Source organism: Euprymna scolopes, chromosome 28, assembly GCF_053919585.1.
Source record: "Euprymna scolopes isolate OS-2025 chromosome 28, ASM5391958v1, whole genome shotgun sequence".
Taxonomy (NCBI): Eukaryota; Metazoa; Mollusca; class Cephalopoda; order Sepiida; family Sepiolidae; genus Euprymna; species Euprymna scolopes.
In genome coordinates, this window is record NC_136509.1 from 88,021,802 (window position 1) to 88,043,763 (window position 21,962).

The following is a 21,962-nucleotide window of genomic DNA, read 5'->3' on the forward strand; positions in this document are numbered from 1 at the left end:
AAGGATATCGAAGTTATATATATATATATATATATATATATATATATATATATATACATATATATATATGTATATATATATATATATATTAGCACAAGTACCCGTCGTTGACTGGGTTCAAAAACAGCCTACAGAAAATTGACTCTGATTTATGAAAGTATGATAGGTTATGAAAAGGAAGGGTTGTAAAGAGATAGCTGCGAATTTGGGGGTATCAAAACCAAAGCAAAATATGATGAAAGTAAAAATAAAATAGATAAACCCCATAATTTATTATACCATACCTGTTCACACTGAAACACTTATCACAATATTCTCTGGATCTATATTAAAAAACCTTGTTAAACTTTGTGACATATTTCCATTCTATGGAGGTCAGGTGCGAACGAACACCCAATAATTTTATTATACCATATTTCTTCAAACTGAAACATAATTATCAATGTGTACTTACGCAGATATATATGAAAAGTCTTTATCAAAGTTTGTGCCTATTTCCATTCTATGGAGGACAGGCGCGAACGCAGACCCCACAATTTTATTATACCATCCCTATTAAAGTTAAAACATACTTATCAAAGTATTATTATGTACATCTATATCAAAAACACTTGTAAACGTTCTTTTTAAAATTTTAAATTTTTTTATTTCCATACTTTGTGAACCAGGCGCGAACGCAGATCCCACAATTTTAATGAACCACCGTTCTGCCAGATCAAACATACCCACTTCTATGTCTCGATATATCTTCTATCCTTATATGTAATCAGTTTTTTAAAATAATCCACCATATAGGAGCCTATTCATGACTAGACACACACACATTCAGCTTTATAATATATATATATATATATATATATATATATATATATATAACTACTTAATTTACTCACATAAAATTAATATACAAAAGTATAGATTTATGCGTAAACTTAAAGTATTTACTTCAAAAGTGCTCAATACGTAGGTAAAGCTAGTTAGTAATTTATAAAATATATATAGCGATTAAGCTACATTGAATATTCCGCGTTTCGTCCACTCTAGGACTCTTCAGGCTATGCGCATCATTACATCAACATCAATATATAACATATGAATGAATCCCCTGCGCATAAGCCTGAAGAGTCCTAGAGTGGATGAAACGCGGAATATTCAGTGTAGCTTAATCGCCATATATATTTTATAAATTACTATATATACATATATATATATATATATATATATATATATATATATATATATATATATCAGAAGTTTTTATTTCGGTTTAGATTCAAGTTAATGCACCTAACTCATATGGATTTAAGCGGACTTTACGACCGGGCTTTGCCGGGCATTCGTGCTAGCTATCATAAATACTTTTGCCGTTTTAACAAAAAACTACAATAATATCAGAGCGTTTCCATTTACATTGAATATCTACAGAATGCCAACATCAATATATTACATATGAATGAATCCCCTGTGTAATTTCCACAGGTCCCTCGAGTAAGATTGAATTAGAAACGCGCAGCAATCGATGCCTTTTATTTATTCATAAAGTTCTATTGAATAACATGTTATAAATATGAAAATTGAAATGATAATAAATGCGTACAAAATTCGAATACAAATATAATTTGGTAACATTTTATTTAAACGTATATTTCAGGAATTCTACTTTGTGTGCCTTTGAAGCAGTTTCCTACTATAGAATCATCTTTTATCAAGGCCCAGATGCTACTTAAGGATAAGTGTTAATGAGTGTCAATTAAAGATCCACCGTGATGGGTGAAATTGAGTAGAATAATAAATTTAGAGGTCGACCCAACCAAAATTTGTTTACGTTGGACTTGAAAACGACACTGTTATAGTTATCTGTGAAGGAGCTCCACGGGATTGTGTTCAACAGGCGATCAGTTCTGAAAAAAAAAGGCTTGGGGAATTTTTAGTATAGTTTTAAGCACAGATAGAGAGTAAGAGAAATTGCTGGGTGTGGCTGCAGCTAGACAAGTTTTTTACGTTGTATAAACTGTTTGCTCGTATATATATATATATATATATATATATATATATATATATAATTAGGAAATTAGCGTTACGTTCACTGCAGCAACAGCCATGAATATATCGATGGAACATGGATAAGGGCTTATGTGAGAAGAATCTAAGGGGAAGGAGAAAAAGACATGGCCTATTTGATTTCGAAGTCGGTCGGTTTCGTATTCTGTCAAGGCATTCATAGCTTAGTCGATAGAGTATAAGACTTTTACGAATTATTTTATCCCCGAGCTGAGAGAAAACACCCGGCTTTGCTCGGTCTTAAAATATGCTTAAATATTATATTTGAATTTCTCCAGATTTCGTATATTTTATTATAGAATCGTGATTTCAAAAGTAAAAAAAAAATGGCGATATTATCTAAAATCGAAACCGAAAGCAAGTCTGCATCATTTCAAGCTTACGACGTTACCACTGTACTAAGGTGACATTCATATAAACTGATAAAATATAAACTAAGATGAACGTACAAAATATATAACGATTTCGTTTTCAATTTTGACCCCGGTTTCACCCCTTAAAAACTATTTTAACCAACTATAAAATAACGGTCCATAAACACCCCATCATTTGAAGCCCCTAGTGCCGCTCTACGACTTTTTGTTTTTGAAGTGCTAGTTTAAAAATATGAGCAAACAGACAGACAGACATAGTGAATTTTATAAATTAGACAGTTTCGCATTTTTTTTTTTTGCGTGGCTCTTTGCATTATTATTGTATTTTGCAAGTAACGCCTTACTAGAGAGCGAATCTTGAAAACGCATCAGCTTACCGTTCACAGGTAGTTTGATCGGAGACGTTGGGAAATTGTCAAAGCAACTGCAATGAATGCAGACTCCCGCTACCGTTCTAGAAAATTACGCACACGAGAGCGTAACCTATATTTTCTACAAAGTCACAATTCGCCCAAATATGTAGTAGTGTTATCACATCTGCACTGGTGCGTCTACCGCTAGTCTAACTATTTTAGATACGGCCCCAAAATGAGTCACCATTCTAATAGGTCCCGCACTGTGAGCCCAGTTCAAAACTCTGTCGCATCGCTACAATATTGCATCCCTGTATCCGTTTTATAAGTATTTTAATTGAATGTGTTCTGATAAACTCATAGCACTTGTTTCCTTTCCAATTAAACATGACAAGCAGAAAAATCTCCTCCTTCACTGTTGAGCAACCTACATGCTGGAAAACCGTCTACTCTAATAGTTTCTTCTCTAATACTCTTAGACTTTAGAATTTCCTAACTATTTAATTCTTTCCTTACTGTACTAACCTGTATAAGATTGAATGTAATGTGAACACAAGCCTCACCACTCAACTCCCCACAATCCTCTGTTAGACACGATCCCAAATAGTAGCCCCTTACGTTCCAGGTGGAACATTGTAGACATTGTTTTATTTGTTTTTGTTTTGTTAAAGAGAAACAAAGTAAAAACAAAACTGATGATCATTGAGTTGAGTGAAAGTTTTACATAGGTACCAGCGTATATCTGAACCATTTGCAGCTTAGCGATGAAGTATCTCACTACAGTCGGGATTTCGAATCGTAGTGCGCCACGCTGATGAGTCAAAATAACATTTTTTTTCTTTTGCTTGGCGTGGTCTGTACGTTCAAACCGGGCAGGTAAATTCCTCAATATTTTTTCTTTCGTTAATTGGCAAGAAGTTTATATACAATAATTTTATAAATGATATAGTATGTTCTCTTGACGGCAATGTAGAATAACATATATTTTGGACTGAATTACTGCTTGGGGCAGGTGAAGCTTCCTCCCGGGCGATTTCACGGATTTCGATGACAATAAAAATATAGGAGTGTGAAATATTCGTTGGTCATTATCCAATCCTGGGCAACGTCGCGCCTACCTGCTAGTATGTATATATATATATATATATATACATATATATATATATATATATATATATATTATATATATATATATATATATATATATATATATATATAAAGAAGAAGAGGAGTAGGACCTTGAAGTACGCGTGTCCGTAGATTACTGTTTTTAAAAATAATAAATAAATAAATAAACACAAAACGTCCAAATAAAAACATGGGCGACTTTCTTAGAATAACACCGGATCTCCGAGGCGGAGACGTAAACCTTAATATCGTTTAAAAAGTCAACAACAAAAACTACGTATATATATATATATATATATATATATATGTATGTATATATATAATATATTATATATATTATATATATGTATGTATATATATAATATATTATATATGTTATATATATATAAATATATGTATGCATATATATGCATATATATATATATATATATATATATATATATATATATATAACTTGAAAATAAATTAAAATTCCGGTAATGTTCATATACCAATAAAATCAAAGTCAAAATTATTTGACTCCATTATTTAAGCTTCATGATTTTCATAATTGAGCATGCATATAATATTTTCACAAAATCCAAACAAAAATGGGAGATAATTCAATTAAACGAATTAATTGGGGAAGAAAACTAATTATTAAATCATAAAAACATACAAAAAATTAGATTAATATAAAAATAGATAATTGGTTGAAATATCATTTAAAAAGTAGAAATACGAAAATGGGGCAATTACTACATTCGAAGACTTCCGAAAAAGAAAAATAAGAATAAAAAAGAAAAGGTAAGAGTTGTATATAAGTGGGAACAACTGCTAAATCTCTTAAAATAAAGAATATGAGTGCATTCATACATGTACGACTGTTGTATTTACTGTGTGAAAAGTAGCCATTTTTAGAATATTTTTCAATGACATAATATAAAACTTTTATGAATGGTTATGAAACTATTGTACCGCATAAGAAAATACACCATATAATGTTCTCATTTTATAGTTTGTTCTTGTGATATTTGCGAAAAAATTATATATATATATATATATATATATATATATATATATATATATATATAACTACTTCATTACAATAGAAAACAAACAAATAAATAAATTAAATAAACATGAATATACATAAACGACCACACACACATATATATATGTATGTATGTGTGCATGTATGTGTGTACACATATGTATATTTATATATATAAAAAAGAGCAGAAATGAGGAAAATCGTCTGCCTTAAACCACTAACCTAGTTCTAAAACAGATCCTTTGTTCGATAAAATGCATGCCCATTGGCCGATAGGAAGGGGCGCGGTGGATACTAGAAAGCTGATTGGCTAACTAAAATCCTCAACGTATATAAAAACGAGAAACAACCACAGAATTCGCGCATAAGCCTGACGAATCCTATAGTGGATGAAACGCCGATTATTCAGTGTAGCTTAATCGCCATATATATTTTATAAATTACTATATATATATATATATATATATATATGTATATATATATATAACTACTTCATTTACTCACATAAAATTAATATACGAAAGTAGAGATTTGTGCGTAAACTTTAAGTATTTACTTCAAAATTTCTCAATACGTAGGTAAAGCTAGTTAGTAATTTATAAAATATACATGGCGATTAAGCTACACTGAATATTCGGCGTTTCATCCACTCTAGGATTCGTCAGGCTTATCCACGAATTCTGTGGTTGTTTCTCGTTTTTATATGGCCCTTTTCTGTTGAGGATTTTAGTCAGCCAATCAGCTTTCTAGTATCCACCGCGCCCCTTCCTATCAGCCAATGGGCATGCATTAAACAACCACAGAATTCGCGCATAAGCCTGACGAATCCTAGAGTGGATCAAACGCCGAATATTCAGTGTAGCTTAATCGCTATATATATTTTATAAATTACTATATATATATATGTATATATATATATATATGTATATATTTATATATATATATTAACAGTTTAAAATCTATACACTGCTTTAAAATAATATACTGAAAAACTCTATAGGCCCCTTCTACCAACAAACTCATCAGATGCAAAAGAGCAGATAAAATTTTCACGCAAGGGCAAATATTCGAAGATATACGAAAAAAAAAGAAGTGGAATGGAGATTCGTGTGAAACAAACATAAAAGTACAATTGAAATGGAGGGGGTATACGAGAACGGTTTCAATATATCACCCAGATAGTATACTGATTTACCATATGTCTTATGTCTATAAAGCGAAGGCTAGCGTGAAAAATTTAAACTGGCTCCGGAATCTTTATTTATATATATATATATATATATATATATATATATATATATATATATATATATATATATGTATATATATATATATATATATATATGTAGAACTATATTTACTTATAATATATATCAATCCTTATTTAAAAAGCTCAATATAATTACAAAACAATATAGAGAATAAATGACAAAAAGTTATATTCTAAAATTCATGATGTTGACCATCTTACAATTTATTCCTTTAATTCAGTTGACTTATACAATTGTTGACAATATTTGTTTCATAGCGCAAAATCGATCACTTAATTATTATATTTATTATATAATTATTATATATATTATAATTAATTATATATATATATATATATACACTATCACATACTGTTGCAGTCACATGCATAATCATAGAACTTTATACTGCTATATATATATATATATATAAATATATATATATATATATATGTATATATATATGTAACAGAGCGCAGACGCGCGTATGCAAATGCGTGCGAAAAGGTGGTACCGGTAATGGAAAAAATGGCTGTAAAATGAGAAAGAGGATCTGGAGAAAGACGTTGATCACGGAACAAAATAATGTTCGAGATCATGGTAGACGCTTGGAAATACGATCCGAGGTTCCGACTGTAACTTATATATATATATATATATATATATATATATATATATATATATATATATATATATATATGTGTGTGTGTGTGTGTGTGTGTGTGTGTGTGTGTGTGTGTGTGTGTGTGTGTGTGGCGGTGGACTCTCCCGTCGATTTCGACGTATGAGCTTCCGCTACAGCAACAAAGTTGTTCAGAAATCCACACAGATGATTTATTTATAGTGGTGAAGACTTTGTGTAGAACCAACCACATTTTGGTATTACTGGTAATCTTCGTCGGTTCAGAAGACTGTCACAGGACAGAGTATACAGTGGACCGCAGGGTTTTACATCAGAGTTTTACATCAGAGATGCATGTCTTAACTAAGAATGGGGGTGCATGTCTCCAAGTGAATTAATGCGCCCCCAGATACCAACCTGGAAATTTCTACGATTCGGCGCGATACATTCATCACATAGCCTTCCCAAATGCTCACCCATCTGTCACTTGCCAGGATCAACGTTGCTTATCGTGGCACACTTGATAGAGACGTTGAATCTCTACGGTTCCAGATAAGCATGTTCTGAAGATAGCGGTTCCAATCCTACCCAAAGCCGGCCAAAGATGGCAGTAAATGGTGAGAATGCAGTTAGGAGATTCGAAGTTCCTATCCGTCGCGGGTACCACCTGACGAAGGCCAGAGGAATAGTTGGCCGAAACGTCATGAAAACAACAACTAATAAAAAGATGAGAATGATAGTCCGCAATAAAATAAATTAATATAAATGATACTCATCTCAAAAATGAATTCCAATTAAAATAATATGGGTACATATTTTTACAACACTTTTGAAGAACACCGAACGTAGTGTCATAATCAATTCCTGAGGGTTTACGGGTTGTTTTCTTTAGTTTAAACATAAACCATTTTTGTATTTTCGAAAGTTTTTTTATGGTTTATGTTTAAACTATCGAAAAAAAAAACTAAACCCTCAGCAATTAATTATGATTACGTTCGGTGTTCTTCAAAAGTGATATATATATATATATATATATATATATATATATATATATATATATATTGTATTTTGTGTACAGAAAGTTGTTAGATGAGATAAGTTATTGATACCGTCGGTTTCAAGCCTGATAATTAGGACCGTTTTAGATATCCATATCAAGCACTCTTCAGCTAATACTCATCTCTCAATGAGCTTGATATGGATATCTAAAACGGTCCTAATTATCGGGCTTGAAACCGACAGTACCAATGAATTATCTCATCTAACAACTTTCTGTACACAAAATACAATATATATATATATATATATATATATATATATATCACTTTTGAAGAACACCGAACGTAGTCATAATTAATTGCTGAGGGTTTAGGTTTTTTTTTTCGATAGTTTAAACATAAACCATTAAAAAAACTTTCGAAAAGACAAAAATGGTTTATGTTAAAACTAAAGAAAACAACCCGTAAACCCTCAGAAATTAATTATGACACTACGTTCGGTGTTCTTCAAAAGTGTTGTAAAAATATGTACCCATATTATTTTAATTGGAATTCATTTTTGAGATGAGTATCATTTATATTAATTTATTTTATTGCGGACTATCATTCTACTAATTATCGGGCTTGAAACCGACGGTACCAATAACTTATCTAATCTAAAAACTTTCTGTATACAAAATACAAAATATAAATACGCTCTTATTTTTCGGATTTTCTTTTTCATTGAACACTCTGCTGGATTTCTTTTTCAAAAAAAAAAAACTAATCATATATACATATATATATATACATATATATATATATATATATATATATATATATATATATATATATATATATGGATAGCTAGTTGTATCGTGGTAACTTTAATGCAGAATCTATGTCAAGTTATTCATATCTTTCGTCAGCTTTACCAACAATTTTGCCTTTGAATTGCTTATCAAATTCATCCAACAATAATCTTTTTTTTAGAAATCCGCTACAGATACGATCAGTTCTCGACAAACAAACATGCGTTTCTGCGCGATGTTCTTTCAAACAAACTCCTCTGCATACAGCAAATATTGAAACTTCTCCACAGACCGATGTACACAGAACCGAGTACTCTCTTATACGAAAAAAAAAAAGTCAATAAAGCAAGTCAATAAAAGAAGCGGAGAAAAAAGTAAACAATCACCGAAGACTTACAAAATCTCGCGTCCATTTATGACGACTCAAACTTTATTGAAATTATTTAAAATCTTTGACAAGTTTTATCGTATACTAGTACATGTCGCATGCACGTGTCGTCAAAATATATACATGTGAGGAGTATATTTTATTTATTTTTAGAAGTGACACAACCGGAGTGCGAGCTAACGAGGGAGTGCTCATCTTCTCTTCTTCTCTTCTTCTCTTCTCTTCTTCTCTTCTCTTCTATTCTTTCTTTCTTTCTTCTATTCTATCTTCTTCTATATATATATATAAATAAAATGAACTCATTTTTTCCCGTCTGATTTTGACATTAATAGGATTAAAAATCAAGATATTTCATGCAAATATAATATGCACAAACGGCAGAACAATATCTGAGGTGTGTTATAGGCTTATTATTTCTCAAATTCCTCGATAATCTTAGATTTCTATACTTTTTCTGCTGAGAAGTCACGGCCAAAATCGGTTAAGATCAATGGAAGTGGTAAAATATTTTCTCTCTAATAAATTCCTCCTCCCCCTTCCACCACCTAACACCGTTTGAGGATCGTTCACAAGGAACTGTTGAGAAGAGAACACCGGTTTGGCTTCGTAGTTCTTTCATGTGAAGTTATTTAAAATCACTAAACTAAGCTGCAGTGCTCTGTGGCGTAGTGATTAGCGTACTGGAAATTCACATTATATTTTCACGTTCGCGCCGACCTACCGTAGTCGTTTTTTTTTTTTTTTTTCCCAAACAACTGGAATGGACTTTTCTTGATGGCCGAACTGTTAACGTTGCAGATGTTTGTTTTTTTTTTTTTTTCACACTTTATTTTCCTACTTTTACTCATGACTCCGGGTTTCATCCTTCCTACTTACCTACCATAACATTTTTTAAACTCCCCCCCCGTCCCGGATACAAGCACTCGGGCAACGCCGGGTACCCCCGCTAGTATATTAATATGTTGCTTTTGCATTAATTGATATTAGGTGTATGTTACATTAGTGCCAAGATTGTGCACCCAATATTTCTGGAAAAGCGAATGGATGAAAAATATAATTGGACGTAATTTACAAATAATTTATCAGGTTGACGAATTTTCAATCTATCGTGTTCTGATCTTTCTCTATCCGCCTTATCCCCCCACACACACACTCTCTCTCTCTCTCTCTTTCTCTCTCTCTCTATTTATGTGTATCTCTCTCGTCTTTCTTTTTCTCTCTCACAAATTATATATCTTCATCTTCAAACACCCAAATCTAATAATGCAAACATAGGTGGATGTGAGAAGTTTTATTACCAATCCAGCCGAAAGGCATGCTATATAAAATCGATCATAGCTTCCTTGATATGACGGGGGCGCGTTTGAAATGGATGCTTTTGTTTAAAGCAAAATTGCATCATGATACATAACCTTCTCATTGCAAACGTTTATTCTAACCATTATCACCACACTAGCAATAAGGCCAGGCATATAAAATCAAAAGTAGGTCCTTTGTTATGACAGGGGCGCGTTTTCAATGAATGTTTCTGCTTGAATCATATTTGAATTTTGTATTTTAAATTGAATTTAAATTGAATCATGATATTTGACTTTTGCACTGTAAACTTTAATTCAAGTCATTATATACAAAAAATAATTTTATAAAATCAACAGGAGGTTCTCTACAGTGCAATATAGACTACAATGTATTGTGGACTAAGTTACTGCGGGGAGGCATGTGAAGCTTCATCGTGGTGCACCGCTATGGGTCCTCGACATGAGCAATTAACAAATCCATTATATTAGAAAAGTAGCGATTTCACAGTTTTCAATGACAATAAGAATATGGGAGTGTGAAACATTCGTTGATCATCATTCAATCCTGGGCAACGTCAGGTCTCCCTGCTAGTATAATCTTAGTTATGTTGATGTATTTTTTAATTATACTGTTATAAGATAATCTTAAGTAATAAGAATTTACAGTTTAGCTCCATATAAAATTAATCTATTATATAAACGGCAAACGTCTGCGTGTGCGTACGTATGTCCACTAAAAAAGATTGTCATCCGCATTGAAAGAGCGCGAACGTTGTGCCGTTAGAAAGAGTGATCTCTCGGACATATAATATCGATAATTTTTTAAAAAAATCATTGTCACTTATTTCGTGTAGAAATGTCGTTATGTTTGAAAGGGTTCGGGGAAAACCTTCCTTTCGATGTTGTTTGCAAACCGCGCATGCGCATAAGGTCGTTCCATGGTTGCGTTTTAAAAGGCTAAATATGCAACGGCGTACCATCTGTGGCATCGTAGTCCGGTAGATAGTGTGCTCGCTTATGGTCAAACCTTTTGCGAGTTCGCGTCCGGCACGCGTCATTCGTTTTAAATGGCATGATCACTTTTTTTTTCTATCCTATGTAAACATGATAAGTATAAAACCGTTTATTTTTTATTTCTTTTAAACTGTCCAATAATCGCGCTCTTTTTTTATTTTTTTTTTTTTTGTATTTTCGTGTTTTCATCAGTTTTGCACGGTGACGCAGAATTTTCGTGTTTTTAACCGTATTTTTTTTTTTTAAATGAAAGTGCACTTATCAATCTCCCCTCTATTTTTTCTATTTATTATCACGACTGGAAAAACTAAATATGCATGTTCGTTTGTCTATCACCATTTATTGCTTACAAATTTTACTTTTGGTTTCATTTCTTGCTGACGGCACTCAAGTCACAATTTTTTTTTTTTTGTATGAATGAAAATATCATATCTCAGCGGATTTTTGTATAAATTAAAATATCATATCTTAGCGGATTTTACGACCAGGCAACGCCCCCTCTTCTTCCATGTTAACATTTTTTACGAACAATAACGCCTTCCCCTCCTACGGTTGTTACTAATAGAAGGCTGAAATATGAAATATGATTCATGCAGATTTCGTAGGGTTTTTTTAAATATAAAATCAATAATCAATTGATTATTATATTGTTCCCAATATATAGTATTGATTTCAAAGGGTATTCTTATAAATATGACTTGGGTTTAATCAGCTAATGGAAAGCAAGACCTATAGCTTTCTTACTTTATTCCATATCATCTGCGTTAATTCAATATGCATACCAACACTTTTAAAATAACGTTGTTAAACGTACAAATGTATATTTGCACATGCCAATATATATATATATATATAATTTGAAGGAGATTAGAATAATAGTCTAAAGAGCTAAGTGTATTTTAATGTAATAGTGAAATTACTAGTTTAATTAAAATACAGGAAATGCTCGTTGTAATTTAGATATATAATAAGCTCGATAGTTAAATGTCCTAGAGCTAATTCAATATTAAGTAATGTGATTTATAATTTAAAAGTTTTAAAAATTTTTAAATTTAACAATCAAAATTTAATTAAATTAAAAATCAGTTTCATAAGAAGGAACAACAACAAAGTCAAATGTTGTTGTTCCTTCTTATGAAACTGATTTTTAATTTAATTAAATTTTGATTGTTAAATTTAAAAAAATTTAAAACTTTTAAATTATAAATCACATTACTTAATATATATATATATATATATATATATATATATATATATATATATATATATATATATATATATATATACAGGATGGTCGCTAGAAAAATAGGAAATTTGTCAAAACACGATTTGTTTTTACAACGAATAATTTTTACCAAGTTTTTCAAAGAAAAATGTAATATTATACTCATATATATATATATATATGTGTGTGTGTGTGTGTGTGTGTGTGTGTGTGTGTCTGTGTGTGTGTGTGTGTATGTGTATAAATATTTGGTAAATGGTGAGTGTTCAATGCGCAAAACTAGTTGTATTCGAAATCAGACCCCAGCGTCCGGTGCTCTACCGACTGATTTAAGCTAAACTATGTTTGTGTGTCCGTATATGTGTATAGAAGTGCGTGAAAGAAGGTGAAACTCCATAGAGAGAGATAAAATCAAACATCTTAAATACGGATGGGAAGTGCCATCGTCCGGCCATACTGGAAATGCATTTCAAAACTGCGAAAATCGGAAGCACCCTGCTTCTAAAATGCCACGAACACAGAAGCGAAAAAGAACCTCGTGCGTCGGAATCAACCTTGAACCCTTGCTCCTCCTGTCGTTCCTCACCTCCAGTCGGCTTCCTCCTTTGATCTCGCATGTCACGTGTCATACCCTGCATGGGGTCGCCTTGCTCGCTCCTGACAGAAAGGACACGAGTTCGCTGTCTTTTTCGCTTTCTCCCGTTTGCTTGACGCTTTTCTTCGCCGACTGTTTGCATATACATGGTCAATAATTGTCAATTTGGTTTTCTTCTCGTTTTCTCCCCTGGATGACGGGATCGGCGCGCGAGACGCCCTCAGATACCAGGCAGCAGTTGTCGACGCTGACGATTTGATTCCTGCTGACCGTTGGTGGGTGGTCAGACGATTGGGCTCGGCGAGTGCCGTTCGCAGCCAATATGGCTGCATCGTTTAAATCTGGCATCAAAGGAACCAATCACAACGTTGACGATGTTCAAACGAGAGGCCTGCAGCTTTCCAAATACGTTATAACGATTGCGCTTCGGAACTTTCTACCTTCCGCCATCATCGCCTGATCTCGCGTGATTATGACTGAGATTTCACGCGAGCAGTAAATGCTAGGTTTATCAGGGATCAAGAGACAGCGAGGTCTTTTTCTTTTGTATTCCATTTAATCTTATGTAGAGTAATGCCTTCGATAAATATTATTCTTAAGACTTCGAAAAATATTTTGTTTTTACGGGTTTTTTTTTTTCATTTCTTTTATTTATACTTCGTTTTTATTTTTGTTCTTTTTATCCTTGTATTTTTTTTTTAATTTCTGTGTTTTATTTTTTTTTCTTTCCACTTATTTTCTACACATTCATATTTCGTTTTCTTTTTCTCTTCTGAAACTACTACTACTACTACTACTACTACTACTGCACTACTACTGCTACTACTACTATAAATGATCGTTTTTTAACGCATTGTTATTTCTTTTCTTTCTTTTCTACACGTTCGTATTTGTTCTTCTACGTCTCTCTTTTCGCACGTCTTTTTGTTTCTTTTTCTTTGTTTGCTCCCTTTTCTTTCTTTTCTTTCTTTTTTATCGCTTTTTGTTTTTGTTTCTTTTTTCGACTTTTACGTCGTCTTGTTTCCTTTTAATGTTTTACGCCCTCGTGTTACTTTACTTTTAAGGCTTTCGTCTTTTACGCCGTCTTTATGTATTCTTCTTTTACGCCTTCTTGTCTCTTTTTCAACTTTTACGCCTTTCTTTTTTCTTTTTTTTTTTCTTTTACACCTTCTCGTTTCTTTTTCTTCTTTTACGCCTTCTTCGTCTTTTACGCCTTCTTTTTTTTTTCTTCTTTCCCGCTTTCTGGTTTCATTTTCAACTTTTACGCCTTCTTTTTATTTTCTTTTTATGTTTTTTTTTGTTTATTTACACCTTCCCGTTTCTTGTTTTTCTTTCACGCCTTCTTCTTGCTTTTTTCGTCTTTTACGCCTTCTTGTGACTTTTTCGTCTTTTACGCCTTCTTGTGACTTTTTCGTCTTTTACGCCTTCTTGTGACTTTTTCGTCTTTTACACCTTCTCGTTTCTTTTTCTTCTTTTACGCGTTCTTCCTTCTTCTTTTACGCCTTCTTGTAACTTTTTCGTCTTTTACGCCGTCTTTTTTTTTTTTTCTTCTGTCACGCTTTCTGGTTTCCTTTTAAACTGTTACGCCTTCTTTTTATTTTATTTTATTTTTGTTTGTTTCCCGTTTCTTTTTCGTCTTTTACGTCTTCCTGTTTCTTTTTTTTCTCTTATAATTTTTTATTTCCTCTTTTTCTTTTGCATCTTATTACTTTTTCTCCGTCTTATTTCTTCATTTTTACTTTCGTATTTCTATTTCTTCTTTTTTACGCGTTTATTTTTATTTTACACGTTTTCTCTTTTACTACATATTCTTATTCCTTCATTTTCTACGCATTCTGATATTTTCTTCTTTTTGTAAAACCATCTGATTATTATTATTATGATTTCTTATTTTCGTACACCGTTTCCTTTGTTTTTTATTGTCTTCCTTTTCTCTGTCGATTTCTTCTTTTTTATCTTATGTTCATTTTTTAACGTCATTGCTTTTTCTTTTATCTAAATTTATTTTTGCTCACATATTTATTCTCTTGCATTTGTCTAAACTTCTCTTTCTTCTTCGTCTTCTTCTTCTCTTCTTTGTCTTTGTCCTCGTCTTCTTTTTCTTCTTCTTCTTTTTCTTCTTCTTCTTCTTCTTCTTCTTCTTCTTCTTCTTCTTCTTCTTCTCCACCTCCTCCACCTCCTGCTGCTGCGGTCCTGGATATGACCTTAAACTATATCCGATGGTGAGGCTCCAGCTTGCGGGCTTTGGGGAGTGTGGAGCAACCCCTTAATTGGCATTGCTCCAAGGTCCACTCTGACCCGGAGTGATAGTACCTGTTACGGTCCCAATTATGGGTTGAATAGAAACTTTTTTTGAAAAAAAAAACAAACAAAATAAACAAATATTCTATTAAAAACTTTTTCTTAAAACTCATTGAATTCGGCATTAAATGGCCTAAAAAGGGTTGATATGCCGTAAAAAAAAACTATCCAACCTGCTGCTGCAGCTGCTACCTCCGCTGCTCCCATTTTCCATTGTCGTTACTCAAATCCTCTTTATTTCTCGTTCTCTCGTCTCTTCTTTTGGGTTTCGTTTTATAATCCTTAATTCGTTAACACTTCTTCTGCTATTATTATTGTTATTATTATTATTATTATTATTATTATTTACTTTCCTTTTACGGAGTGAAGCGATAAAATTATCGCCTTAGAAAATACGACATGATTCCAGTTCCATTTGATGAAAATGGTTTTCCTTTTTTTGTTGCAGACAATCTACTAGTTGTGTACCAATCCCAAGAGTGATAGGAGTCTTCTATCATGTATGAAAGTGACGTGACACAATGTTAAACGGGCGAAATCGGAGATGCGTCGCTGTACAACTCATGCTCTCTATTGATCTAAGCTTTTATTTTAATTACAATTTCTCACCAAACAAGGGCACATTGTCATTTTGATGTAGGGGAATACTATCAGGGACTTAAGCTAAAGGGATACTGTGTAGGGAGTTGGGCAGCAAGATTTCTGTTCATGTTACACTTGAACTTCTGCATGTCAGTACAGTTCGGGGAGAAGGGACCTGGAAGAGAATTATAAAGTCTTGAGTTGAAAGCTCTCTTATATCTAGGGATCTCTACTGTGTAGGGGTGAGATTTAGCTGCTTGTCGGGTTTGTCGAGGGTATTTACGTCGAGGGGGTACAAGTGCTTGCAGTTCGTGGGAGCATTCACCAATTAAATACTTGTAGAACAGGCAGAGGGATGCAACATTTCGTAGATGTGACACAGGCTGAAGCTTAGATGACAGTTCAGGACCTATCAGGTTGACGACTCTCTTTTGAACCTTGTCTAGGAGGGAGAGACTAATAACAGATGCACCAGCCCAGTTGTGGCAACAATACTCCATACATGGGCGGATTGTTACCTTGTAAAGGTACAGTATACTTTGGGCGTTAGTAGCTTTCTAGCACGCCTACCTTCTCTGCAGCGGCCCTGACAATGCTCTCGGTGTAATTGTTCCAACTTATGTTTCCCGTGAATGTTAGGCCGAGGAGTTTAAAAGAAGTACTTTCAGATAATGAGTCTTTGGCCATTGCTATTGGTGGTAGAGAAGGTTTCTTGTAATTATTGAAGAAAACAAGTTTAGTCTTGGCAGCATTAAATGTGACCATCCATTTTTGTCCCCATTCTAATACAGATTGGAGGTCATCCTCTAGTGTTTCTGCCATTTCCTTAGATACGTTTTCATTTATTTTGACAAGAGGATCACCCTAAAATTAGATTGCCACGAATAACAACGACGTACCTAGGGTGATGAAACCACAGTTTCCGGACACGGTTATAGTCGTTGATGTGGTTTTAAATGAGAGCCACATCATGCCACCTCACATCTTCGAAGTCGGTTTGAAAGTCAACACCAAAGTGTACCTGGATGTGCTGAAGAGTGTGCACTCAGGTTGTCGCTGACAGACCCTGGGTGTGGCAGCCTGCCCACAAGTCCAAAGAGACGCAAGTTTGGCTGTTAGAGGAGTTACGACTTTGTACCTTATTTTCACTGGCTCCCCTTTCACCAACTTGAACCCGCTGGACTACTTCCTTTGGTCCTACGTCAAGAACATCACTAACGTGGCCTCATACAACAGCCTGATGGCCTCTATCCGCCGAGTATTCGCCGAGCTCCCGCCGGTGCTTATGGAAATTCATGCTCCTAGTTCCTAACCCCTATCGAGGCGTTGATTGAGGCTGAATGCGGCTACATTGAATATACATCAGCTCTACTACGTAATCAAGTAACCTGGTCTTTTTTTCAATAGATGTTTTAAAAGAAAGCTGTAGCGCTGTTGTATTTAATTTCTTGTTTTCTGTGTTCGGTGAAATAGTTTCCCCTTAGTTTCATGATGTCTTTGTTGCGTGATTTTTCATTTCTCTCTCTCTCTCTCTCTCTCTCTCTCTCTCTCTCTCTCTCTCTCTCTATCTATCTATCTATCTCTCTCTCTCTTTCTCTCTCTCTCTCTCTCGTTCTTCTTTTATTTTCTTCTTCCTTCACATTTCATCTTAGTTTCTTCTTTTTTTTTGCTCGCATCTTCTTTTTCTCTTTCTTTTAATTTCTTACTTCTTTCTTTTTTTTTGGTTTTCTTTTCGTTAATTCTCACTGTTTTGTTTGCGTTTTCTAGTTTTTCTTTCTTTTTTTTTGTTCATATTTTTTCATTTTTCTTCTTTTTGTTTTTCTTTTGTTTTTCTGTTTTCTTAGTCTACAAATTTATATATTTTTTTCTATTCGATTGCTTTTAATGTCAGCTTCTTTCTATTCTTGCTTCGAAGTTTTTCCACTTATTATATTCTTTTATTTTTTCTATTTTTCTTTTCAAATTCTCCAGTTCTAATTTCTCAACTCTTGATTTATTCTGATCATTTATTTATTTTTTATATTTTTCTTCCTTTCTTTTTATTCTTTCTTTTCCCCCTTTCTGTCGCATTTTTCTTTGTCTTCTTTTTTCATTCCAATTTCTCATATTTCATTTTCTTTTCATCGTCTTTCTTCTCATATTTCTTCATAGATTTCGTCTATTTTTCTTGTTTCGTCTTTGTTTTGGACGATTTCAATATTTTTACTCGATTTCGATAAAATTACCGATTTCCTATAAAATCCCCGATTTCGATACAATTGCTGATTCCGATTCTGGTTCTTTTTAAAATCTTTAAATATTTAACTATAAAGTTGTTATTGTCTTCCGATTACCGTAAAAAAGACTTGTTAAAGGTAGAAACACATTTGAATGCGTGTGTGCGGGTTGCTGAGTAGGGTGATCTGTAGACGTCATTTTTTCTAGTTGTTTAAAATTAATAATTTTTTTTTCATTATTAGTAATATTTTTTTTTAATTATTTTAAACAATATCCAATATAATTAAAAGATATTGTTTTTGATCGGAAAATAGGTACATTTAGCCGATTTGGATACCGATTCCGATACCCCTAAAAGTCCCGATTTTTCGATTCCCGATTCCGATGTCGAATCATCGTCCCTACGCTATTTCGTATTTCTAGGCAGATATCTATTTCTTTCTATTATGCTGACTTTTATTTCTTCTCGTATTGTTCTTCCAATCGTCTTTATTTTGTTTTTGTTTTTTTTTTATTTTATTTTGTTTTCATTTTGTTTTTATTTCGTTGGTATTTTGTTTTGTTTTGTTCTTTTTATTTTGGTTTTATTATGTTTATTTTCTTTTTGTTTTATTTTGTTTTTATTTTGTTTTTATTTTGTATTTGTTTTGTTTTTATTTTGTTTTTATTTTGTTTTCATTTTGTTTTTATTTTTATTTTGGATTTATTATGTTTTATTGTGTTTTTGTAATTGTTTTGTTTTTATTTTGTTTTTTTGTTTTTATTTTTTATTATGTTTTTATTTTGTTATTATTATTTTTTTATTTTGATTTCGTTTTGTTTTTATTTTGTTATCATTTTGTTTTTATTTCTTATTTTGTTTTATTTTGTTATTATTTTGTTTTTATTTTGTTTTATTTTGTTATCATTTTGTTTTTATTTTATTTTTATTTTTTCCGTTTTGTTTTTATTTTGTTTTATTTGTTTTTGTTTTGTTTTTATTTTGTTTTTATTTCTTTTATTTTGTTTTTATTTTGGTCTTATTTTGTTTTTGCTTTGTTTTCATTTTCATTATTTTGTTTTAATTTGTTTATTTTGTTTTATTTTGTTATTATTTTGTTTTTATTTTGTTTTTGTTTTGTTTTTATTTAGTTTTTATCTTGGTTTTATTTTGTTTTTATTTTGTTTTTATTTCATTATTATTTTGTTTTTATTTTTTTGTTTTGTTTTTATTTTGTTTTTATCTTGGTTTTATTTTGTTTTTATTTTGGTTTTATTTTATTATTATTTTCTTTTCATTTTTTTGTTTTTTATTTTGTTTTTATTTTTTTTATTTTGTTTTTATTTTGTTTTATTAATATTCCATTCTGCTTCAATTTTCTTTTTTCCCTCCTCACTTTCTTTTCGCTTAATTCATTTTTGCTTTTCTTCTTTTTTAACCTGTATCCGCCATTTTTTATCTCCATTTTTACAATTTTTGCCTAAAACCATTTACATTCTTATCGCTAGTTGTCGTCGATTGATCTATTCTGTTGTTTTACATTGGGTCATCATTGTAGTTGATGTGACTTCTCCATTGCTTCACTTTTCTATTGTTGACTGCCAGCTTCCTCATCATTTTCGATTCGTTTTCTGTTGTTACTCATCATCTTTGGCAAACTCAGTTTCCTATTTTTATTGTTCTCTTTAATTTATACCAGACGGCTTGTTAGTCTCAGTCTTTTCTATAAATACTATTATGCATATTAAATTGTAAAATGTAGTCTTTACTTCATTTGTTCCAGCTTGTTTTACACGTTAGTCTAGTGGTATCTACTACCGTGCTTTTAGATATCTTATATCTACTATTTTTTATCCTTGAGTGGCCTCCGGGCCTTGATAAGCTGTGAGTCCATACTAAACCCCCAAAAAGCCAAACAGAAATAACATTGGTATTAATGCTTCTAGGCCAGGGATGCACGCACTATTTCAGTATTAGAGCTACTTATGACATGACTAAGTCTAAATGATCTACCACCTAATAAAAATTCAAAACATGTTATTTATAAATACATTGTAAGTTATTTTTATATGTGCAGTATATGCAGGTGTACGTTGCATTATTACATCAACCCATATTGCACAGTAGAACTCTGTACATTTTCTGCAATTATACTACTCTGATAGTCAGGGATGCATAGTCCGGACGGTAGCTGCTAAGAGCCAATCTCAAGCAGACTTATAGATGCTCATCAGTCATGATGGAGCGGTAGTAAGGCTTAATGGTCTTCGTGTGGGAAAAGGCTGACTCACATACATAAGTACACCCAAATAATGCAGTCAAGAGGGTAACACATTTACTGATGTTGAAGGTCCTCTATGAGTAAGGTTCATGATTGTCCATGAGCTGTGTATTAGATGACTGTCGGCGTATAGTGTAAGAATCTCATGCCTCACTCCAGACGAGTTCAGGTTGTAATTTTCAATGCAAGTGGCACAAGCTCAGCACTTTTTGTTTTAGAAAGGGCAGCACATGAAGGTAACGATTAGCTCGAGTAAAGCAAAGTCTTTAAAGCGGTTGTCAAACTCAAAATAAATGTGTTTTACCTAGCGATCACTTTCAAGCTGCGCACAAGACTGCCCTTGTGTAGCCAGTTCTGCAACGAGCTTGTGAAAGCTTGTCGACACTAATGAATTTCGTCAATACCGTACGATCTACCCACAAAATCTCTGCGATAGAACAGTCGATCGCGATTGACGCAATGAGCACCCTTGTTCTAGGCCAATAAAGACGCCATTTTATATTTAGACTGACTTTTAGATACTCTATGCATGCATAACGATGCCGTACATAACCACATGACGTACGCTCGCGGAATAAGGCACCCGCATCCACAGAAAGGAGTAGACCCTCGAAGAATACTTAAATTAATACTTCTGCTTTCATCTTTGTGATAATCAAAGTCTATCCTGAAGAGGTGAAAAGCGAGGAGAATTAATGCCTATTTGGCGCATGCGTTGGTACAAAATGCCACGTCTTCGCGCCTTTTTTCTCTTCCCGCGTGTTGTATTTCCGTAATGGTGTCTAAATGAAGAAAACTGCCGCTGACTCTTGTGGCGGATATATATTTGATGTCAATAGCAACGATCGCTGTTCCACGGATATACGGCAATGGCCGCCAGTAAATTAGATTATAGCGTGCAAAGGAAAACATTACAGGTACCTATCACTGACTTTGTTTGTTTTATTCAGAATAAAAATAAAATGCTTCATATTTTATAAAGTTTTAATGAAATATAATTGCAAAGATAGATATATTGGGATATACCTTACTATTAATGCAAACATTCTGGCTATATATACGCATACATATTTAAACTCCAACATAATTATGCTAAGTTTTTTCAAACGTGTATGTATATATATATATATATATATATATATATATATATATATATATATATATATATATATACATACATAAGTTTTTTTTTAATAGAAATCCAACATAGTGCTCAATTATAAGGAACATCGTAAAATAAGAGTGTATTTATATTTTTTAATTTGTTTATAGAACGTTTTTAGATTGGGCAAGTCATTGGTACCTTCGGTTTCAAACCCGGTACGTAGGACCGTTTTAGATACTCATATCAAGCTCTCTTCAGCGAATACTCATCTCTTTCTCTCTCTACATATATAGATCTTTTCGTATATAAGAAAATATATACTATTGAAATGTATATTATATGTAGATTATTACTATAATAATTTTT